General features: G+C 49.8%; 2 pseudogenes; both read right to left on the bottom strand.

Annotated features, from left to right (window-relative positions):
• Positions 1–468: 468 nt before the first annotated feature.
• LOC144828074 (uncharacterized) lies at positions 469–5,878 on the bottom strand (annotated as a pseudogene).
• Positions 5,879–8,523: 2,645 nt separating this feature from the next.
• LOC144828073 (E3 ubiquitin-protein ligase TRIM39-like) overlaps positions 8,524–22,749 on the bottom strand; it is a 183,073-nt pseudogene continuing 168,847 nt past the window's right edge.

Below are 22,749 nucleotides of genomic sequence, written 5' to 3'. Positions count from 1 at the left end.
AACTTCTTTTTTTTCTATGAACAGATATGCTCAAGAACCCACACTATATTATTAAAATCAAAAACCTATCCTAGTGCCCAAAATATGTAGGATTGATGGATTCAACCCAGCTCTGTGACTGGGGTGAGTGTTTGAAAAGTTTCAGCGCTCCGAACATCATCTCCTTTTGTTTGCTTTGTTCGCCCTATGTTGGCAGGGTATGCCCAGACGTGGGTCCCTTGCTCACTTTGCCACTGGATTCAAGCTAGCCTGGCTGATGAGGAGTGTTACCCCAAAGCCAGTCCCAGGATGCTTGTTTCCGGTCCAGGGAAGACCTAGCTTGGCAGTTCGTGCTGGACTGTTCCCATGAGGCACAGGGCCAAGACTGATTTGCATATAGCTGCATCTGAAATAGGGAGGCGAAGTGAGCTAAAGAACGATGATGGATCCAACCCAGATCTGTGACTGGGGGTGAGTGTCTGAAAAGTTTCAGCGCTCCATCCAACATCTTGTGTTTGCTGTGGTGAGGAGTGCCTGTGCTGTGGTGAGGAGTCCCTGTGCTGTGGTGAGGAGTGATTGTGCTCTGGTGAGTAATGCTTGTGCCTTGGGGAGGAGTGCTTGTGCTCTGGTGAGGTGTGCCTGTGCCCTGGGGTGCTGTGCCTGTGCCCTGGTGAGCTGTGCCTGTGCCCTGGTGAAGTGTGCCTGTGCTCTGGTGAGGAGTGCCTATGCTCTGGTGAGAAGTGCCTGTGCTGTGGTGAGGAGTGCCCGTGCTGGGGTGAGGAATGCTTGTGCTGTGGTGAGGAGTGCTTGTGCCCTGGTGAGGAGTGCCTGTGCTCTGGTGAGAAGTGCTTGTGCTCTGGTGAGGAGTGCTTGTGCCCTGGTGAGCTGTACCTGTGCTCTGGTGAGCTGTACCTGTGCTCTGGTGAGAAGTGCCTGTGCTCTGGTGAGAAGTGCCTGTGCTCTGGTGAGGAGTGCCTATGCTCTGGTGAGGAGTGCCTATGCTCTGGTGAGGAGTGCCTATGCTCTGGAGAGGAGTGCCTATGCTCTGGTGAGGAGTGCCTGTGCTCTGGTGAGGAGTGCCTATGCTCTGGAGAGGATTGCCTATGCTCTGGTGAGTTGTGCCTGTGCTCTGGTGAGGAGTGCCCGTGCTCTGGTGAGGAGTGCCTGTGCTCTGGTGAGGTGTGCCCGTGCTCTGGTGAGGAGTGCCTATGCTCTGGTGAGGAGTGCCTATGCTCTGGTGAGGAGTGCCTCTGCTCTGGTGAGGAGTGCCTGTGCTCTGTTGAGGAGTGCCTGTGCTCTGGTGAGGAGTGCCTATGCTCTGGTGAGGAGTGCCTATGCTCTGGAGAGGAGTGCCTATGCTCTGGTGAGGAGTGCCTGTGCTCTGGTGAGGAGTGCCTATGCTCTGGAGAGGAGTGCCTATGCTCTGGTGAGGAGTGCCTGTGCTCTGGTGAGGAGTGCCCATGCTCTGGTGAGGAATGCCTGTGCTCTGGTGAGGTGTGCCCGTGCTCTGGTGAGGAGTGCCTATGCTCTGGTGAGGAGTGCCTGTGCTCTGGTGAGGAGTGCCTGTGCTCTGGTGAGGAGTGCCTATGCTCTGGTGAGGAGTGCCTCTGCTCTGGTGAGGAGTGCCTGTGCTCTGGTGAGGAGTGCCTGTGCTCTGGTGAGGAGTGCCTATGCTCTGGTGAGGAGTGCCTATGCTCTGGAGAGGAGTGCCTATGCTCTGGTGAGGAGTGCCTGTGCTCTGGTGAGGAGTGCCTATGCTCTGGAGAGGAGTGCCTAAGCTCTGGTGAGGAGTGCCTGTGCTCTGGTGATGAGTGCCCATGCTCTGGTGAGGAATGCCTGTGCTCTGGTGAGGTGTGCCCGTGCTCTGGTGAGGAGTGCCTATGCTCTGGTGAGGAGTGCCTCTGCTCTGGTGAGGAGTGCCTGTGCTCTGGTGAGGAGTGCCTATGCTCTGGTGAGGAGTGCCTCTGCTCTGGTGAGGAGTGCCTGTGCTCTGGTGAGGAGTGCCTGTGCTCTGGTGAGGAGTGCCTATGCTCTGGTGAGGAGTGCCTATGCTCTGGAGAGGAATGCCTATGCTCTGGTGAGGAGTGCCTGTGCTCTGGTGAGGAGTGCCTATGCTCTGGAGAGGAGTGCCTATGCTCTGGAGAGGAGTGCCTATGCTCTGGTGAGGAGTGCCTGTGCTCTGGTGAGGAGTGCCCATGCTCTGGTGAGGAGTACCTGTGCTCTGGTGAGGTGTGCCCGTGCTCTGGTGAGGAGTGCCTATGCTCTGGTGAGGAGTGCCTCTGCTCTGGTGAGGAGTGCCTGTGCTCTGGTGAGGAGTGCCTGTGCTCTGGTGAGGAGTGCCTATGCTCTGGTGAGGAGTGCTTGTGCTCTGGTGAGGAGTGCCTATGCTCTGGTGAGGAGTGCCTCTGCTCTGGTGAGGAGTGCCTGTGCTCTGGCGAGGAGTGCCTGTGCTCTGGTGAGGAGTGCCTATGCTCTGGTGAGGAGTGCCTCTGCTCTGGTGAGGAGTGCCTGTGCTCTGGTGAGGAGTGCCTGTGCTCTGGTGAGGAGTGCCTATGCTCTGGTGAGGAGTGCCTATGCTCTGGAGAGGAATGCCTATGCTCTGGTGAGGAGTGCCTGTGCTCTGGTGAGGAGTGCCTATGCTCTGGAGAGGAGTGCCTATGCTCTGGTGAGGAGTGCCTGTGCTCTGGTGAGGAGTGCCCATGCTCTGGTGAGGAGTACCTGTGCTCTGGTGAGGTGTGCCCGTGCTCTGGTGAGGAGTGCCTATGCTCTGGTGAGGAGTGCCTCTGCTCTGGTGAGGAGTGCCTGTGCTCTGGTGAGGAGTGCCTGTGCTCTGGTGAGGAGTGCCTATGCTCTGGTGAGGAGTGCTTGTGCTCTGGTGAGGAGTGCCTATGCTCTGGTGAGGAGTGCCTATGCTCTGGTGAGGAGTGCCTATGCTCTGGTGAGGAGCGCCTATGCTCCGTTCATTACAGATACCCTGGCTCTGAGCGCAGGCACCTCTGACTCCAGGCACAGCGTGATCCATTAGTGAGTGAGAAGTGTCTGTGTTTAGAGTCAGAATTAGAAGTACTGGAGTCGGGAGTGCCTGTTATCGGAGTTAGGATTATCTGTAATTGATTAGTGACGGTGCCTGGAGAGTATTGTCTGCAACTGAAACATAAGTGATTGTGCTTGAAGTCAGATGGGCTGGAGTTTTAAATCAGCGGTCCTTATGTTTGGAGTCAGGAGCGCCTGAGCTTGAAGTCAACAGTGCCGGTGTTTGGTATCAGAGGTGTCTGTGCACGGAATCATCAGTGCCTGTGCTTGACCTCACAAGAGCCTCTGTTTCGAGTCACCAATACCTGTGACTCAGAAGTCATCAGTGTCTGTGCTTAGAGCCAGAGGTATGTGTGATTGGAGAAAGGAATGTCTGTGTTTTGAATGAGATCACAGGTTTCTGTGCTTACAATCAGCTGTGCCAGTGTTTTGAATCAGCAGTGCCTGTGCTTGAAGTCAATAGTGACTCTGCTTGGAGTCACAGTTATCTGTAATTGAGTCAGGAGTAGTCAGCACTGCCTGATTCTGAATCAGATGTGGCCTTGTTTTGAATCAGAAATGCTGGTGCTTGGAAACAGCAGTGCCTTTGTGTTGAATGAGGGGTGCCTAAGCTCAGAGTCTGGGTTATCTGTTAATGAGCCAGCTTGAGGTGAGCAGTTTCTGTGTTTGGAGTCAGGAGTGCTGATGCTTTGAGTTAGAATTAGCAGTGAATGAGTAAGGAGTGCTTGTGTTTGGAGTGAACAATACCTGTTTTTTTTTTATTTATAAGTCCCTCTCCTGTGAAACATGATAGTCTTGAGTTTGGAGTCAGCAGCACCTGCGGTTTGAGTTAGGAGTGCCTGTATTTCATGTCAGGAGTGCCTATGGTTTCAATCCTTGGTGCCTTTGCTCGGCGTCAGGAGTTTCTGAACTATGCAGTGCCTGGTATGAATTAGTAGTACTTGAAGCCAGGAGTCCCTGTGGTTGAGATCAGCAGTGCCTATTTTGACTCAGCAGTGCCGGCCTTTCATAGAATTGCTTCTGCCTAGAGTAAGCAGTGCCCGTCTTTTGAATCAAAAGTACTTGAGTTTTAAATCTGCAGTGCCTGTGCTTGGAAGCAGCAGTGTCTGTACTAGGAGCCAGGTTTTTCATTAATTGAGTGAGACGTGCATGTGCTTGGAGTCGGCAGTGCCTAATATTGGGATCAAGGTTATCTACATTAGTGTCAGTAATGCCTACATTTGGAGCCAGCAGTGCATTTGCTGGGAGTCAAAAGTGGCTATGCTCAGAGTTAGCAGTGATTCTGCTTAGGGTCAGAGTTAATTGAAATTCAGTCAGCAGTGTCTGCGACTGGCCCAGTAATGCCTGGTTTTTTTAATCAGCATTGCCCATGCTTGTAGTCAGACCTCTTTGTGCCTGGAGTCCACAGTTCCCGTGATTTGAAGCTAAAGGGACAGTAGTTGGAGTCAAGAGAGTTTGTGCCTGCAGTCAGCAACGCCTGTGTTTGGAATCAGAAGTGCCTGTGTTGGACTTTGGAGTGCCTGCGTCTCGAGTGAGCTGTGCCTGTTATCTCCAACACCAATCACAGGCACTGCTGACTCAAAGCACTGGGTTATCACTAAGTCAGAAGAGCCGAGCCTGTGCTTGAAGCCTGTAGTTGAGTGTCCAGGGACTATGTTTTGAATCAGCAGTGCCAAGTGCTTGGAGTCAGCATTAGCAGTATGTAGTCAGCAGTGCTTGTGCTTGGATTCAGCATTGGCAGTATGTAGTCAGCAGTGAATGAATGAATGAATGAATGATTACGCATTTATATAGCGCATGGCTACTCGGAGGCATCCCAGCGCATTAAGTACCTAGTCAATACTCCGGCTCAGAGAAACAGATAGGTTTTAAGGAGTTTCCTGAACGTAAGATGGTTTGATTCAAGTCGGATGGCATCAGGGAGCTGGTTCCAAAATTTTGCAGCGTGTAGGGAGAAACGACGACCGCCCATGCATGTCCTTTTAAACCTAGGGACTGACAAAAGTTTCTTGTGGTTCGATCTGAGGGTCCGGGGAATATGATGGAGCTGAAACATGGGTTGGATCAAGGCAGGTCCAGAGTCAGAAATGGACTTATGGACGGTGCACATAGCCATAAGCCAAATCCTTTGTTGCACTGGCAACCAGTGTAACTGACGTAATGCAGATTTGGCCGAACTCCGTTTAGGCACATCCATTAGCAAGCGTGCAGCACAGTTTTGTACTATCTGCAAGATGTTAATAGTTCCCTGAGGGGCGCCCTGATGTACTGCATTCGCGTAGTTAAGTCGCGACAAAATGAGTGACTGGACCAACAGACGTCTAGCTTCAAAAGGGAGAAGATTTAAAATCTTTCTTAATAGTCTAATCAGACCATAGCAAGTTGTCGTAACCTTACGCTCTTGTACCAGAAAATTGAGATTGGGATCTAACCAGACACCCAGACTCTTAATTTGCTTCTTGGGAGGCGGGGGCAGCCCAAGGCAGCTAGGCCACCAAGGATCCAAATTATTGGGGGCCATATGTCCCAACATCATTATTTTGATCTTGGACCCGTTAAGTTTCAGAAAGGAAGCATCCATCCATTCCAGTACTTTACTTAGGCATGAGGAAAGATTAGTGCCAGAGATGCCATGTCTGGAGAGGGAGACTGCCAACTGGGTGTCATAGGCGTAGGTGACCAACTGGACCCCCCAGGGAAGAACCACCTGGGCTAGTGATCTCATGTAGATGTTAAACATGGTAGGACTTAAAGAGGATCCCTGGGGGACGCCGTACTGTAAGGGAATCTGCTTTGAAATTGCCCCATCTTCAAAGACAGCAAAAGTTCTGTCCATGAGAAAGGACTGAAGCCAATTCAAAGCCATCCCTGATACCCCCACATCACTCAACCTCTGGATCATTATCGAGTGATTGACCGTGTCGAAGGCCGCGCTGAGGTCTAATAAAATAATCGCAGCGCAGCTTCCAGAATCCACAATTTTCCTTGCTTCTTCGACTACGGCAATAAGGCCCGTCTCAGTACCTGGCTTGCATCTAAAACCCGTCTGGGTGGGATGTAAGGCATTATTATGTTCCAGAAAGGTGGATAATAGGGAATTAACATGTTTTTCGGCCAATTTACCTATCCCAGGTAACAAAGAAATGGGACGATAGTTTGCCCAATCCTCCGGATCTAAGTTTGGTTTCTTTAAGAGTGCCTTCACTCTTTCCTGTTTCCAGAGGGGTGGTACCAGCCCAGTTGCGAGGGAGAGATTAATAATATCCCGTAGCACTGGGGAGACGATCTCAGAGACCAGCTTAAGGGTGGTAGGAGGAGCGGCATCTGCCGGAGATCCAGACTTAAGGTTCCCCAATAGTCGCTGGAGAGTGGGTAAGTCAAGGGGAATGAGTTCCTCCAGTCTAACCAACCCATCGGGGGGGCACGTAGTACTATGGGTTCCACCTGCTGAAACCTCGAGTAGATGCTGGAAACTTTAGAAGCAAAAAAATTTGCTAGCTCATCGCAACAATTCCGTGCATTAGATGGTTCAATGAGAGGGCCCGAAAGAGTAACCAGTGATGTAAAAATGTTGAAAATGTCCCTAGGGGAGTGGGAGGCAGAGGCAATCTTATCTTGGTAATAGTTGGATTGTGTAGTTTTTATTTTATTTTTATAGATCCGAAGAGCTGATCTATAATTGCTTTTACTGACCTCTGAGAAGTCCTTCCTCCATTTTCTTTCCAACTGTTTACAGGATTGCTTGAGAGTTTTTAATTCCGGAGCAGTGCTTGTGCTTGGATTCAGCATTGGCAGTATATAGTCAGCAGTGCTTGTGCTTGAATTCAGCATTAGCAGTATGTAGTCAGCGTGCTTGTGATTGAATTCAGCATTAGCAGTATGTATTTAGCAGTGCTTGGGCTAGGATTCAGCATTGGCAGTATGTAGTCAGCAGTGCCTGTGCTTGGATTCAGCATTAGCAGTATGTAGTCAGCAGTGCTTGTGCTTGAATTCAGCATTGGCAGTATGTAGTCAACAGTGCCTGTGCTTGGATTCAGCATTAGCAGTATGTAGTCAGCAGTGCTTGTGCTTGGATTCAGCATTGGCAGTATGTAGTCAACAGTGCCTGTGCTTGGATTCAGCATTAGCAGTATGTAGTCAGCAGTGCTTGTGCTTGGATTCAGCATTGGCAGTATGTAGTCAACAGTGCCTGTGCTTGGATTCAGCATTGGCAGTATGTAGTCAGCGTGCTTGTGCTTGGATTCAGCATTAGCAGTATGTAGTCAGCAGTGCTTGTGCTTGGATTCAGCATTGGCAGTATGTAGTCAGCAGTGCCTGTGCTTGGATTCAGCATTAGCAGTATGTAGTCAGCAGTGCTTGTGCTTGGATTCAGCATTGGCAGTATGTAGTCAGCGTGCTTGTGCCTGTAGTCAGGAGTCCCTGGGCTTGAAGCTAGCATCATCTGTAATGAGGCCAGGGTGATTGTGATTGGAGTCAAGATTATCTTTAATTAAAATATGTGCCTGTACTGGAGTGAGTGATGCCTATATTTAGAATCAGTACAAAATACAGTGGTCCCAACAACAATTTAACAAACACTAGTTAGTTAGTACCCAATATTCAATAACACCTCAACAAATGGGTTGCAAAAAGGTTTATAAAAAGGGAGCGTCCGTAGATCGTTACAGTTTATAACATTCCATATCATACAATTGCTCCACATACAGTGGAAAGAGTGAGAATTAAGGTGCTCGTAATTCAGTGAAAAAGTGTACAAGAATAGCACGTGAAGAATAGTATTTACAATATATACAATAGTCACAGCGATATATTAGAAAACAGCCTGACTAGAGATATTTAAATGTCACAAATTCATTCCACGGTTTTTAAGATACATCTTTGAGTTCATATGTTATCTAGATGCGTAAAAGAGGTCTAATCCAGGTCATTTGATAATGTAAAGTCGGCGTTTCGACCCCTAAAATGGGTGAGGGCCACTTGAGCCTTGCAGGGGGGTCTTCATCAGGACAGATAGGGAGCAATCTACAAAACAAGTGGGTGACGAGAACCCATCAGTCATCTGAATTGGGATGTATAGGGTACAGAGTTATGTGGCAAAACTGCTCACCTTTTTCCAACACTAGGAATTGTGTTGGAAAATCGAACAACCTGTGTGGGGCTGGACGCTCCAAGGGAAAAGGGCTGATGAGGTCATTCTAATGGTACACTGAGGCGATGTGCTGTAATTAATTGCACACCTTGGTATTAGGTATTGTTGCATACATTACTCACAACAAGACAACCAAATAGCAATTGGAAGGTGACCTACCCACCAATTATCTTGAATTTCAATTATGGGCAGCACCGCATCAGTTGAGAGCAGCAATTGCTCTAACAAATCAGTTGACCAAATTAATCGGATGCCAGTCTAAAACTAAAATAAATGAACAGCCTCAGCTCTGCTCCTGGGGGGAGGGGTCTGATACACCGGCCTCAGCTCTACTCCTGTGTGTGGGTGGGGGACTGCAGCTCCTACACCAGCCTCAGCTCTGCTTCAAAGTGGAAAAAGAAGATCGGGAAGATCCTGTGAGTGAAGGTGGCCCGGGGGAAAGTGTAGAGAAGCTTCATGGAGTCTGCATTGTACAGGGACACCCACCCTCCCTCGTAGTCCAGATACACCCCCAGCTTCAGGAGCTTCTCATAAGGGGACAGAGGGGTCGAAGGGGCGGTGAGAGCCCAGTACTGACCTTTCACCGCCCTCCTCACAGCCCGGACTCCCCCCTCAGGGCACCATGTTATTGGTCCCTTCCTCGCCACAGACTCTGCTGTGATCCCAGCAAACCACCCTCCTCCTGCAGCAGCTGCACTTCCCAGTAATGTCTGCCGGAGGTGAATCCCTCACTCCCCAGCACACAGGTATTATCGGAGGTGAATCTCTTGGGGGTGTTCGGCAGGGGCTGCCATGTTTCTGTCCATGCCAATCGTCTCGGCCCCTCAGACAGGATGAGCTCAGGATGTGCTGTGTCAGGATCCAGAGTCACAGTCACTGCAGAGAAGAGATTCAGAATTAGAGATTTAAGCTGCAGTACAGAGGACCTATCACAAAAAACCACACTGCACTTTTCACTGCACTAGACAGCACTTACCTGAAAGAAGCACACTGTACTGTACAATATACTGCACCATGCAACACCTATCTGGACTGTAATGTACTGCACTAGACAGTACCTACCTTATAGAGGTCAACTGTACAATAGACTGCACTATACAGCAACTACATGGAAGGAGCACACTGTACTGTACTGTGTGGCACTAGCAACACCTATCTGCAGTGTACTGTAAAATAAACAAGCGAGCATCTATCTGGAAGGAATGTACTGTACAATATACTGCATTACATAGTATCTACCGGGAAAGAGCACAGTGTATGGTACACTGCACTACACAGGACCTATCACAAAGAACCACACTGTACTTCACACTGCACTACTCAGCACATATCCGAAAGGAGCACACTGAACTATCAATATACTACACTATACAGCACCTACTTGGAAGAAGCACACTGCACTTTACCACACCTACCTCGAAGGAGCACATTGTTCGGTGCTGCATTAGACAGCACCTCTCTCGACAGAGCATATGTTTTGTATTAAACACTGTTACTAGACCGTTCCTATCTGGGAGGAGCAGACTGAACTGTACTACACAGAATGTATCGTTGTGAAGGTGTACATCAGGGGTCACCCAAACTACGGCCCCCGGGCCACATCCGGCCCGTCTAATCAACTGGAGTGGCCCACTTAATGATCCCAAACAATCCTTTGCTTCTTGTCTCATGCGGAGACATGTATTGCTCACTTCCAGGTAGCAGGCGGTTGGCGGTCCAGTTCCAGGGGACCGGAAACCGCCGTGGCGTCTCACAGCGTTTCCGGGGGAAATCGCTTAACACAGAAGTTCCCGCCAACACAGAGCTTCAGATTGATGCCTGTCCTTTGCCTGCTTCTTCACAAGTAAGAACCGTGTTTTCTGAGGCTGTGTATTCGCGACCTTTACTGAGGTTCTTTGACACCGCGCAGGAGCGCTATTCTGTGTTTGATTTGACACCACGCTGGATCGCTATTCTGGATTTGTTTCGACACCACGCTGGAGCGCTTTACTTGGGGTTTGGTTGTTTGTTTGGGCACTGCTCTGGGGCGCTATCCTGAGTTTGTTTGCGCACCGCGCTGGAGCGCTTTACTTGTGGTTTGTTTTGGCACCATGCTGGAGCGCTTTACTTTCAGTTCGTGACAACGCGCTGGGGCGCTTATGTGAATACCTTGGACACCGCGCTGGAGCGCTTTGATTACACGATGGGGCGCTTATCTTTTTTCGTTTCTACACAGGAGCGCTGTTTTCTAACTAACCTCTATAGACGACTTCTACTCACTGGGTGTTCCTAAGCTCAAGGTAAACGCTGTTAACCCCATGTGCACAAGAAGTAAACATAGAGAGGGCTTTATTTGTGCCCATTGTAATCAGGTCTCCCTTACTCCCCCTACCAGCCTGAGAAAAATGGAAGAAAGACAGACATCAATATGTCGAAACTGTTGGGGAAACGGAAAATAGATTCAGAGTGCAGAGTTTTTAAACAGCAGTGGACAGATGACTATTTTTTTGTCCAGTGGAAGGAAAAGGCTGCTTGTTTAATCTGCAAAGAGACAGTGGCGGTGTTTAAAGAATTGAATATCCGCCGACACTATGAAACCCACCATGGAGGGCAGTATGCTAGCTTGCTGGGCCAAATGAGGAGAGACAAAGTGGCTAAGCTACAAAATGGATTTGCCGCCCAGCAGAGTACAATGCTACACCAAACACAGGCGAACCTGTCATCCATTCGGACCAGCTTCAAGGTAGTTAAACTGATTGCAAGCTGTGGAAAGTCATTCAGTGATGGGGAGTTTGTCAAGAAGTGTTTGAACGCTGTCGCAGAGGAGGTGTGTCCGGACAAGAAAGATGCCCTGAACGCGGTGAGTCTGTCCGCATCTACAGATACCAGGCGAATTGAAGAAATGGGGCATAATGTACATGTCCAGCTGAAAGAGAAAGCTAAAGATTTTGAGTGTTTTGCATTGGCAATGGATGAGAACAATGACGTGCAGGACACAGCACAAGTGCTGATTTTTATTCGGGGAGTTCATTCAACTTTTGAAGTGTCCGAGGAGCTGGCAGCTCTACAAAGTCTCTCGGATACTACAACAGGAGAGGATAGTTTTTGTAAAGTACGCCAAACGATGGAAGAGTTGGATTTAGACTGGGCTAAGCTGGCTAGCATCACATCGGACGGTGCTCCGAGTATGGTTGGTGCGTCACGGGGGCTAGTGGGGCGCATAAAAAGAGAAATGGAGGAACGAGGTCTCATCCCCCCACTACAAGTCCACTGTCTGATTCACCAGCAAGCACTGTGCTGCAAAGTTCTGAAGTGGGAATCTGTCATGAAGATGATTGTGTCCTGCATAAACTTTATCAGAGCAAACGGACTAAAACACAGGCAGTTCTAAGCTTTTCTATCCGAGCTGGAGTCTGTCCATGGAGACGTGCTTTACCACGCTGAAGTCAGATGGTTAAGCCGGGGTAGAGTTTTGAAGCGCTTCGACGAGCTGCTACCCGAAATCAACGCCTTTCTCCTGACTAAGGGAAAAACTGTCCCAGATCTGATCGACACAGAATGGAAATGGGACCTTGCCTTTTTAACAGATGTGACAGAAATTTTAAACGGCCTCAATTTACAGCTCCAAGGCAAGGGAACATTAATCAGTGACATGTATTCCCACGTCAAAGCATTTGAGGTTAAAATGGCGCTGCTTGTTGGACAAGTGCAAAAACAAGACTTCACCCATCTCCCTGCTACTCGGAGCCTCTCAGCTGAGGAGCCAGCGGTCCCGTTTCCAACTAAGAAGTGCAAGGACGCACTGAAAACGCTGAGAGCGGAGTTCAGTATGCGGCTCCGTGAGCTTCATGCCCACGTTTAAGAAATTCACATATTCCAGAACCTTTTTGCTGCCGACATTAATGACACCCTGCCTTCCCTTCAATTTGAACTGGCTGAGTTGCAGACCTGTGATGTGCTGAAAAACGCATTCAAGCCCAACTGTCTCATAGAGTACTATGCTTCCCCCCAAATGAGAAATACCCCAACATCAGAAAGCACGCTATGAAGAGGTCCACAGTTTTTGGGAGCACATATATCTGTGAGCAAACTTTTTCACGCATGAAGCTGATAAAAAAAAACGTCAAGATCAAGACTCTCAGATCAACACCTGCATCAGTCTCTGAGACTGGCTGTAACTGGAATGGAACCTGACATCAATCTCCTCACCAGTCAGAAGCAAGCCCACAGCTCACACTGATATGGTAAGCCTGCTGATTTCTAAACTATGAATATGAAAAGATTTCAGTATAGTAATGCTATTTTTATAGGCAACATGTTTCTTGAACAGTGATGTCACATACAAAATGAGACTGCAGCATGTCATCTGCTGTTGGGCTGCTTGTGTTTTTTTATCTGCCATTCCTGAAGGGCCTGCATGCTTCCAGGACCACCCTAAAGTCAGCCTGTTTCTTACAATTATTCTGTATTAATGTTATTTCACTGTGTGGCCAAGAAATTATTATCAGCTTGTGTTTTTATTTTCAAATCTAACCTATATCTATAAAATAAAAGGAGTATCTGTGGTACGTCAAATAAACACGAGAAGACTTTCTATTACTTTTTTTTGCAAACCAACAGGTGGCGCCAAGGCCCAGCGAAGGGCAGCTTAAAAAATGTCATTATAATCTCCAGAATAATACTGGTTGTCACTTTGGCCCATATCATTTCCTGTTATAAGACTGACCCCGGCCCCCCACCGCAGAAAGGAAAGTTGATGTGGCCCCCACCGAAAAAAGTGTGGGGACCACTGGTGTACACTGTACAGTGCACATTACCATAGAGAGAACCATCTCAAAAGACCACACAATAGTTGACACTGCACTAGACAGTACCTATCTGTAAGGGGCTCACCCTACTGTATAATAAACTGCACTGTACAGCAACTACATGAAGGGAGTGCACTGTACTGTACTAGCAGCACCTATCTGGAAGGACCACACTGGACTGCACTAGATGGCACCTATCTGAAAGATGCAATCTATTATAACACACTGCAGACTGTACCCTGTATTAGTCAGCCACTGTACTCCGCAGAACACTGCTAGATAGACCACTGTGGTAAACACTGTGCCATAGCATCAATTGGAACACTGTACTAGATTGTGCACTAGACAGCACAATATGCTACACAGCACATTGCAGAAAGAACACAGCTTGAAAGCACCCATTATCCTAGATGGTGCACGGCATGAGACAGCACAATATACTACAGAGCACACTGCAGAGAGTACACGGTTCTAAAGCACCCACTGTGCTAGATGGTGCACTGCACTAGACAGCACAATATACTGCAGAGCACAGTGCAGAGAGTTCACGGTTCTAAAGCACCCACTGTCCTAGATGGTGCACTGCACTAGACAGCACAATATACTGCAGAGCACAGTGCAGAGAGTGCACGGTTCTAAAGCACCCACTGTCCTAGTTGGTGCACTGCACTATACAGCACAATATACTGCAGAGCACACTGCAGAGAGTACACTGTTCTAGGAAATCCACTGTCCTAGGTGGGAGACTGCAGTAGACTACACAATATACTATAGAGCACAGTCCAGAGGATACACAGTTCTAAAGCACCCACTGTCCTAGTGTTATATTTCTCGATTACACCCATATAGTGAAGCAACTTATTTCTTGCATTGTCCTCACGAATAACATTTCCAAGCGGTGACCTTATGCATACATTTGCATGCACAACAATGTTGGATTAGTTTCTCTGAAACTAAACTTGTTTTACATCTAACTTCGCGAAACATTATCATAACGTCCTGAACATCATGTACAAGGTCTCCTTCCTTACTACGTACAAATGTCATCACTATCTTCATCCATGAGGCCACAGGGCTATCTACATATCCACAGCATCACAAATCTAAATGAACATCGTGAGGCTGCTTTCTATTATAAAAAATGGGCATCCAGATAGATTAATAGAGGAGGCACTTCGGCTGACACCGAGGGTCTTCATGCAGCGGTCTGACATCCTGTGAGGGGTGTCCAGTTCTGGACCAAGACTGGGTCCTTTACTCTATCCCATCAGGTAATGAGGTTGGATCGCCCCTTTGGGAGATTCTCGGCTTTACACCTACACACACTCTAGATACACTTAGAGTAGGGTCTGCATCGTAGGAGTACGCCTGATTACCCGCCTTGTTTTATGTGCTGCATATATACATTGCTTTAGCACCATGGTAGAACTCTACCTACTATTTACGCTTTTGGTGCTTGTACTCACGTTTATCTGCTTCTGTCTCCTAATCATTGCAGCATACGTATTTTATGCAAGAATAACGTTGGCTCAATAAATATTATTGAAAATGTCCCACTGTGTATTCTCTGTATATTCCTCTGAGAATAAGTGAGGACGAGGGACTGAGCTAAAGGTTCGGTACTGTTTCCACAATCCCTGAGGGGACAGTGTTATCATATTCAGTGGTTGCCAGAAACCATTCGCTCCCTGTTAGGTTAGAAGGCTTACGGTGGCACTGTGAGCTGGTTGGTCTATAGTCCGACATATCCTGCGGGGGTGTCCAGAATCAGTCTAGACAACAAGCCCCTAGTTTATGTTGTCCAAACAATGCACAGGTCCTACGGATCAGTAGGAACTACACAACACCATATAGGAGACTGAACTAGACAGCACATTTATGACAGAGCACACTGCAGAGGGTGCAGGGTTCTAAAGCACTCGCTGTCCTAGGTGGTGCAGTACACTAGACAGCACAACATACTACAAATCACACTGCAGAGAGCAAAGGGTTCTAAAGCACCCACTGTCCTAGATGGTAGACTGCACTAGACAGCACAATACACTACAGCGCACCCTGCAGAGAGTACACGGTTGTCCGGCACCCACTGTTCTAGATGGGAGACTGAACTAGACAGCACAATAAACTACAGAGCACACTGCAGAGAGAACACTGTTCTATAGCACCCACTTTCCTAGATGGGAGACTTCACTAGACAACTCGCAGGACTATAGAGCACACTGTGTTAGAGTACCCCCCCCTACTGTCCTAGACAGAACACTGGGCTTGAGAGCCCACTGTACTAAACACTGTGTATTAGGCCTCTCTTTCCAGCACTCTTTTGTTTTTGTTCAGTTGTGGCACATTGGGATCAAGTTCGTCCTTTGTATTGTTCCCTAACTGACTAGGTCCAGGTCTTTCATCTGTTTCTTCTGCCTGGTCTCTAAACTGGCCTGGTCCAGGTATATGCTGATTTTAGGTTTGATCTGTTTCGATCTCTTCTTCCTGAACACAATTGTCTAATCCTACCTGTTCCTGTTCAGGCTCTTCGAGCTCTTGATTTTCTTCCACTTGAACTTCCGTCCTAATTTCTATCTGTCCCTCTTCTGGTGCAGGTGTTCTTGGTGGAGTGTCAATCACCTGCTCTCTCCCTATCTGATCCTCCTCAGAATCAGATTTAACGTGAATTTCGGTGATCTGAGTAGCTTCTTCTTCACCTGTCTCGTCCTCACTATCCCACTGTCTATTTAAATAGGTCTGTCTTCTTGTTCGTATAGGGTCGATTGTCAGATCGATTATTGGGACCCAATCTTCTTGACTGGAGCTCGGTTGTTCCTCTTCAGCTACTTCAGGACCAATGTCTGGGATCCTTCAGCTGCGCAACCTTCAGCCTCTGTTTCGTCAGGTGCAGTCACTTTCTTCATATGGCTGGCATGGATCCAGCGAGGTACTCCTGCACACTTTACAGCTGTGGTGGTTACCAGGATCACTTGTCGTGGCTTTCCCCACCTGAGTTCAAGGCAACTTTTCAGAGTGTGCTTTTTTATTACGACCCAGTCACCTGGATTCAGGTCATGTGCCGGAGTCGTTGGCCTGGTGATGTCTTCTCCCCCAACCTGGCGAGAGATAGAACGTACTTGGTCAGCCAGCTCTTTACAGTATTCTAGTACCTAATCATCAGATATGCTTATTATTTTGTATCCTGGCACCCATGCTTGCCGCATTGCTCTTCCCATCAGGATTTCATGTGGACTCAAGCCTGTGTTCCGATCTGGAATACTTCTGAGTCCCATTAACACAAGAGGCACAGCATCTGGCCATTCCAGCTGAGTGTATTCACACATCTTTCCCAATCTTGATTTGATTGTGCCATTTATCTGTTCTACCACACCAGAAGCCTCTGGACGATATGCACAGTGCAGTTTTTGCGTTATTTTGAATGCTTCACAAATTTGTCTTATTATTTCATTCTGGAAATGACTTCCTCTGTCAGATTCAATTAAGACTGGGAAACCGTAACGAGGTATGAGTTCCCTAAGTAATAATTTGGCTACTGTAATGCTGTCATTTCTACGTGCAGGGAAGGCTTCCACCCATTTTGAAAACAGGCAGACAATGACAAGTAGGTATTTCATTCCTCGACAAGGGGGCAATTGAACGAAGTCAAGTTGTAATCTGATAAAAGGGCCTTCTGCCTTTCCAATTTTCCCTGGCAACACTATAGTTTTCTTTCCAGGGTTAAATTGTTGACAGGTCAAACACCTCTGGCAGAGTGCCTCTGCTACGCTTCTGAATTTCAAATTGAACCATGTCTGGCGGAACATGCGAATCATCGCATCTCTGCCTACATGTGAGTCTCCATGAATTAACCTCGCCATAGGAGCAAGCATACAGTCTGGCAACACAGGCATATCATCAAGGTAAACAATGACACCATCTGCATTTCTCCTTCGACAACCGAAGTTTCTCCATCTTTGTTTTTCCTGTGGCTCTGCTGCTTCCTGTAAGTCTCTTACCTCCTCCCATGTATTTACTCCCTCTAGCATCAAAAGTTGGCAGCTGTTTCCGTTTCCCCCAACCTTTATATTGATTGAAATTCGGTATTTTGCACAATGTTGGGCTAACTGGTCAGCATATCGACTACCTGCTGTCACTTTGTCATCACCAGATTTGTGAGCAGCACACTTGACCACAGCCAATTCTTTTGGTAACTGGATTGATTCCAGTAAGTCCTGCACGTATTTTCCATTTCTGATAGGGGTGCCTGAAGAAGTCAGGAACTCCCTTTGTAGCCACAACTGGCCAAAGTCATGCACAACCCCATAACCATACTGGCTATCAGTGTATATGGTTATTTTCAAATTCCTCCCAAATTTACAAGCTTTTGTCAATGCAACCAATTCAGCTATTTGTGCAGACTTTACTCCATATAAATAGGGTGCTTCCACTGGGCGCTCTAGAGTGCACACGGAGTAGGCAGCGCTTAGGCCACCATCCTTGTTGGACTTGGCCCGCAGGGCTGGTTCACCCCTGAACTTTTTGCCTTATGTGTGACCCTGTGTCAGTGATTTTTGGGTCTCTGAGCACTTTTCCCTGGGTCCCAGAGTGAAAGTGCGTGCGTGTAGCATGGCTAGCCTGCCCTCCCATAGGAATGCATGGGGAATGTGTGTGTCCCTGGTAGTTCCTGATGCGTGGGGAGTGCAGGCTCGAGTTTAGTATGTGTAAACTCGTGAGAGTGAATGCTGCGAGATGGTATATGCGGCATGTATGTGTCTAGAAGGGAAGTGCTACTTCTGGACATTGATGTGCGTGTGCTGTGAGGGTGCTGGAGAGTGATTGGCTGGAGCTGGCTGGCATGCCAGGCTCCAGGAAGTCTGGATGGGTCTGCCCGGTGGTGAGTGGGAGATTAGCATGAGTGATGTGTGGGAGGAGTGTACCTGTGTCCTGGATGGGCTGGGTTTTCCCCACACAATGCTGGCTCCGCCCCCCTGTGGTGTGTCTAACGACCCTAGCCTCCCCAGTGAAAGAAATGGGTGGTTGGGCCATCAAGAGTGCTCCAGAGCCAGGTGAAACTGGTTTTCCCCCCACCCTGCACCTTGAAACAAAGGATTTGGTACTATAAGAAGGGGCTGTGTCCCCTTAGAAAAGGTTCTGCTTTGGGATCCTGCCAGAGGGGGCTGTTGCTGCTGCTGGGGCCAGGAGGACCGCCACTTGGGGTGTCTCCCTGCCTGGAGACCCAGTGTGCTGGCTCTGGCCCAGCCTTGCCCCCCCTGCCTGCCTCCAGCCCCTGCTGGAGCCTTGTCCTGTCCTCCAGTGCTGGGGAGCACTGAGGATTCCTTGCCTGCAGCCTGAGAGCGCTGCTCTCTGCCCTTCAGCGCTGGGGAGCGCTGAAATCGGCTGCCTAGCGCTTGAAAGCGCTTGATTTTGGCCATAGCGCTGTGAGCGCTGTAATTTTGTCCTGTAGGCGCTTGGGAGCGCCTACCCTTCGTTTCTCTCGCTGCTAGCGCTTTGAGCGCTGTAATTTTGCGCATAGCGCTGCGAGCGCTGCTCTCCTGTCCGTGGCGCTTGAGAGCGCTGCATTTTTGCCCGTTTTGAGGATTTCATAGGAGGCCGGTGCCCACCCGGCGTTGCCCAGGTCCGTGATCTATTGGGATCACATGGGAGCCCGCCTGCCTGCCTAAAAGCGAGCCGCCGCGCTGCCCGCGGCGACCCGGAAGTGGTTGTGAGCCCGGCCACTCACAGCGCGGCCCGGGAGAGGCCGACCGGAAGTCCCGCCCCCTGGGGCTCCCGAGGACGAGGGAGAGCCCCGGAGCCCAGCGAGGAGCAGGAGAAGAGTGGAGAGAGCCCCCGAGGAGCGGGAGCTCTCGTGGAACAGCCGCCCGCCGCACGAGACAGCCGGTGAGTGCCTGGAAAGGGAGAGGGGCGTCGGGACACATTGTCGGTGTCCGCCCCTCCCCCGTAGCGCGACCTCGCGCTCGCGAATGTTGGGAGCCAAAGAGGCTCTTGGGGGCATTTCCCTTTAAATCCAGGGGCCGCATTGTCTGTCGAGCCCGGAGAGGCTCGTGGGGCACCTGGTGATTTGGAGTCCCTAGAGAGGGGACTCCACCGACGGCCATAGTGGTTGAGAGCCAGAGAGGCTCTGGGGTGCCACAGTAATTTCTCTAGAGCCCAGCGAGGCTCCTACATTGGCCCCCCCATTTGCTCTTGAGCCCTGAGAGGCTCCCCCGCCCAGATGTCGTGTCACGAGCCCTGAGAGGCTCAGGGGCATAATTGTGGTTCAGAGCCTAGTGAAGCTCTTGAGAGACAGTCAGTTGGGCAGAGCCTGCGAGGCTCCAGCGTTGGCCCATTATTGATGATTCAGCTGCCCAGCACTTTGTGGGCAGCTGCCACGTTTAGGCCCTGACATTTGGACACAGAGACTGTCACAGGTGGTGACTTATCTGAGTTTGGCGCAATTGTGTGCTTTTACACCTCTGAATGTTAATGCATCATGTGTGTTGTTTTTACACCCCTACAGGAATTGAGACATGTAGGTGGTTGTTTTTCTCCCTAGTACAGGTGGTGCTAGTGAGGTCCTGTTACCAGTGATTACTGGTTGTGTGCTCTATTTTCATATTGTGTGCTACACTGAATTTACTTTCTAAAGTGCTATTTCTGAAAGTATTATTTCTAGAAGTGCTGATACCCCTGACAGTGGTCCAAGTGGCCCTGTCCTGTGCAATATCCCTTGTAAATTCCGCCCGTGCCTGTTGGCACAGTGTAACAAGATGTGTGTTTTATCTGATGTATATTTATTATAATACAAAGGCTATTTTTATATAACCTTGTGTGGAGTTTCCTTTGTGGTGGGCCTTTGGTTGTTGTTGCTGGGGTGCGTGCGCAAATACTTAACTTACATCGCCTCCAAGTTTAGCCTTGCTGCTCGCGCCACGTTACCTAGAGGGTGAGTAGGGGTTATCTTGGCGTGTAACTCCCTTGCCCTGACTTGGGTGTGGTGGTCTCTGACTGACTTTGGCGAAAGCCCTGGCCAGCCGGGGATCCCATGTCCAACATTGGTGGCAGCGGTGGGATAAGGATTTGTGTTTGCGTTGTACCACAGTAGCGGCTGGCTGCACTTCAAAGCTCTACATGTTTAGATAACCACATTTTGGGGATTATTGTTTTTGGTAAAATTCCATTGTTTCTTCCCCTGAAGAGTGTCATTTTATAATTGTGTCCTGTACATTTGTCCCCCGCCCTGCTTCCAGAGTTTGGTACCTGTGTCACTTGTGGTCAGGTTGAGAAGTCAGGGGTGGTAGAAACTGCCTTACCGATCCGAGGGGAGGGTGTGTGTGGATGAATGGTGTGTTTCTCTGGACGCATGAGTGAGTTCTTTTTGAAGGAGAGTGTGGAAGTTTTGGAATTGTGTACTCCTACTTCAGATTGCTAGATCCCTTGTGTTGCACGTGTCTGTGAGCATCCTGTCAAGATGGAATCTCCTTTTAACCTTTGTGGCCTGTTTAAGTACAGTGTGCATGAGTTGGTACGGTTATGTAAGGAGAGAGACATCCCAGTGAGTGAGTCAGACACCCAGTCCAAGCTTAGGGATAACATGATCCTGTGGCAGAAGAGTGACTGGGAGCGTGAGCACAGTGAGAGGGAGAGGGCCCGGACCGCACACCATGAGGGTGGTGGGTCTGAGGGGAGCCCTGAAGAGTCTGATGTGGAGAGTGAGTGTGACAGTGGATGGGCGCCAGCAGAGAGCGAGTACCCCCTAGATAGGGAGTACCTTGCTGGGTCCAGTGTCAGATGTAGCACCCCATCCCTTTCCCTGTCCCCAGAGGAGTGGGTGGATAGGAGAGAAGAGAGGGAGCACCAGCTGGCCATGGAGAAGCTCCGGTTAGAGTATGCCAGAGAGATGGCGCAGCTGGGTGTGAATGAGCGGACTGCAGAGGCTGAGAGGGCCTTGGCCAGGGAGAAGATAGCCCTAGAGTGTAGGTTATCCCCTGAGCGCAGTCTTAATTTTCTGGATCCCCCAGGGAGGGTTGAGTCCAGTGGTGGCAGCTATTTAGATTCCAGTCTAGAAATTCCCAGTTCCCCGAGTATGGTTCCTGTTTCCCCAGAGGAGGAGAATAGGGTGAGGTTTAGGAACCTTAGGAAACCGTCTCATCAGTCTTGGGAAGACTTTGAGGAGGACTGTTGTGGAGCCCTGTGTGATTGGGTACGGGAGCCCACGAAATGTGATTGGGACCTATTGTTCGATATGTTTCTCAGAGAGCAGTTGCTCAGTTGTTGTTCACCAGGGTTGCGCCAACACCTGTTAGGGTGTGGATTGTCTGAACCATGTGACCTGGCAGAGGAAGCAGACCGCTGGGAAAGGGCCAGAGGTTCTGTAGAGTCATTGGTGAGTGAGTCCAAAAGAAGTGGTTCAGGTATCTTCCAGCCCAGCGTGGTGGAAGAGGCTCAGTGTAGCCCAGCTAGGTCCCAGTATAGTGAGAAGGGTGTAGGGGCTGACTGCCTGGCACAGTGGAGCAGGAGTCAGTGGGTGGCTGAGAGCCCCCAGAGGCCCGAAGCCCTGTCTCAGAACCTGGGTGGTTTCTTGAGGGAACACCAGGTTGGGAACCTAGGCTGTCCTGTTAGCCCATTTGAGGAGGATCTCCTAGTGAGTAGAGGACCTGGAGCGTCTGTAACCAGAGCTCCTGTGGTTCTAGAGGCTGGCAGTACCGCTCCGGTAGGGAGGGTACAGGAGTCCAGCGTGAGGAGTGATTGGGGGATGAGTTTCCCAGTGGATGCACCAGTGGACCAGAGACTAGCCAGATGGGCTAGATCTTCTTGGAGGGACCCGGGTGGTGCCACTTCTGGTCTGGGGGATCGTCACGCACTGTCAGGTGGACAGAGGGCGGGAGATCTGCGCCAGACAGACAGTCACACAACAGATGTGTCATCTGTTAACCTCAGGGGGATTGTGTGTGAATCCCCAGAAGTCCTGGAGGGCCAGGCAAGTGTTCCACCAAAGGTTTTAGACCGGAGGTTGGATGGCCAAGTTCAGGGTCAGCCTGACCTGAAGGGTAGGACGACTGTAACCAGTGTCCTGACCGGTTCTTCTTCCAGAGGAACTTCTCCAGGTGGGAGAGGGCAGACCTCTGGAAGGGGGTGCAGAGGGTGGGAGAGCCCACCTCTGACCCCGGTGCAACCTGAGGGGTTAAACCCTAGGTTGGAATGGCGTTCTAGGTGTCCCCCTCGCACGGGGAGGAGGAACCCTAAAAGAAGAGGAAAGGGGAGGAGCGCCTTCCCTGAGACTCCTGGTCCACCTGAGGTTGTAGACCCTAGGCTGGAGAACCAGTGGCAGTCTAGCCCTGTCTTGCAGACAGGAGGAGTGGAGAATGGCTACTATGTGCCAGGGGTTACTACCCCCCGCTTCGTGAGTAGACAGGAACCAGTGGCACCTGGGTGGCCTAGGGCCTGGTCCTGGCCGCGGACAGCTGAGGAGTACCAGTGGGGTAGCCCAGCTGGTCCTTACAGTAGCTTTAGAAGGAACCCTAGGGGTTCACCGTGGCATAGAACAGGAGGGTGTCCCGGCAGTGGCGGGCCTGCGTCCGTGTTCTATCGCCCCAAGCAGGGAAGTCCATCACGGTGGTGATTGTTCTCCCCTGCGTTTTGGCTGGAAGGGGGTTATGTTGGACTTGGCCCGCAGGGCTGGTTCACCCCTGAACTTTTTGCCTTATGTGTGACCCTGTGTCAGTGATTTTTGGGTCTCTGCGCACTTTTCCCTGGGTCCCAGAGTGAAAGTGCGTGCGTGTAGCATGGCTGGCCTGCCCTCCCATAGGAATGCATGGGGAATGT

Source organism: Lissotriton helveticus, chromosome 4_1 (genome assembly GCF_964261635.1).
Source record: "Lissotriton helveticus chromosome 4_1, aLisHel1.1, whole genome shotgun sequence".
NCBI classification, from domain to species: domain Eukaryota; kingdom Metazoa; phylum Chordata; class Amphibia; order Caudata; family Salamandridae; genus Lissotriton; species Lissotriton helveticus.
The sequence above is the reverse complement of the archived record's forward strand: the minus strand, read 5'-3'. Positions and strand labels throughout refer to the sequence as shown.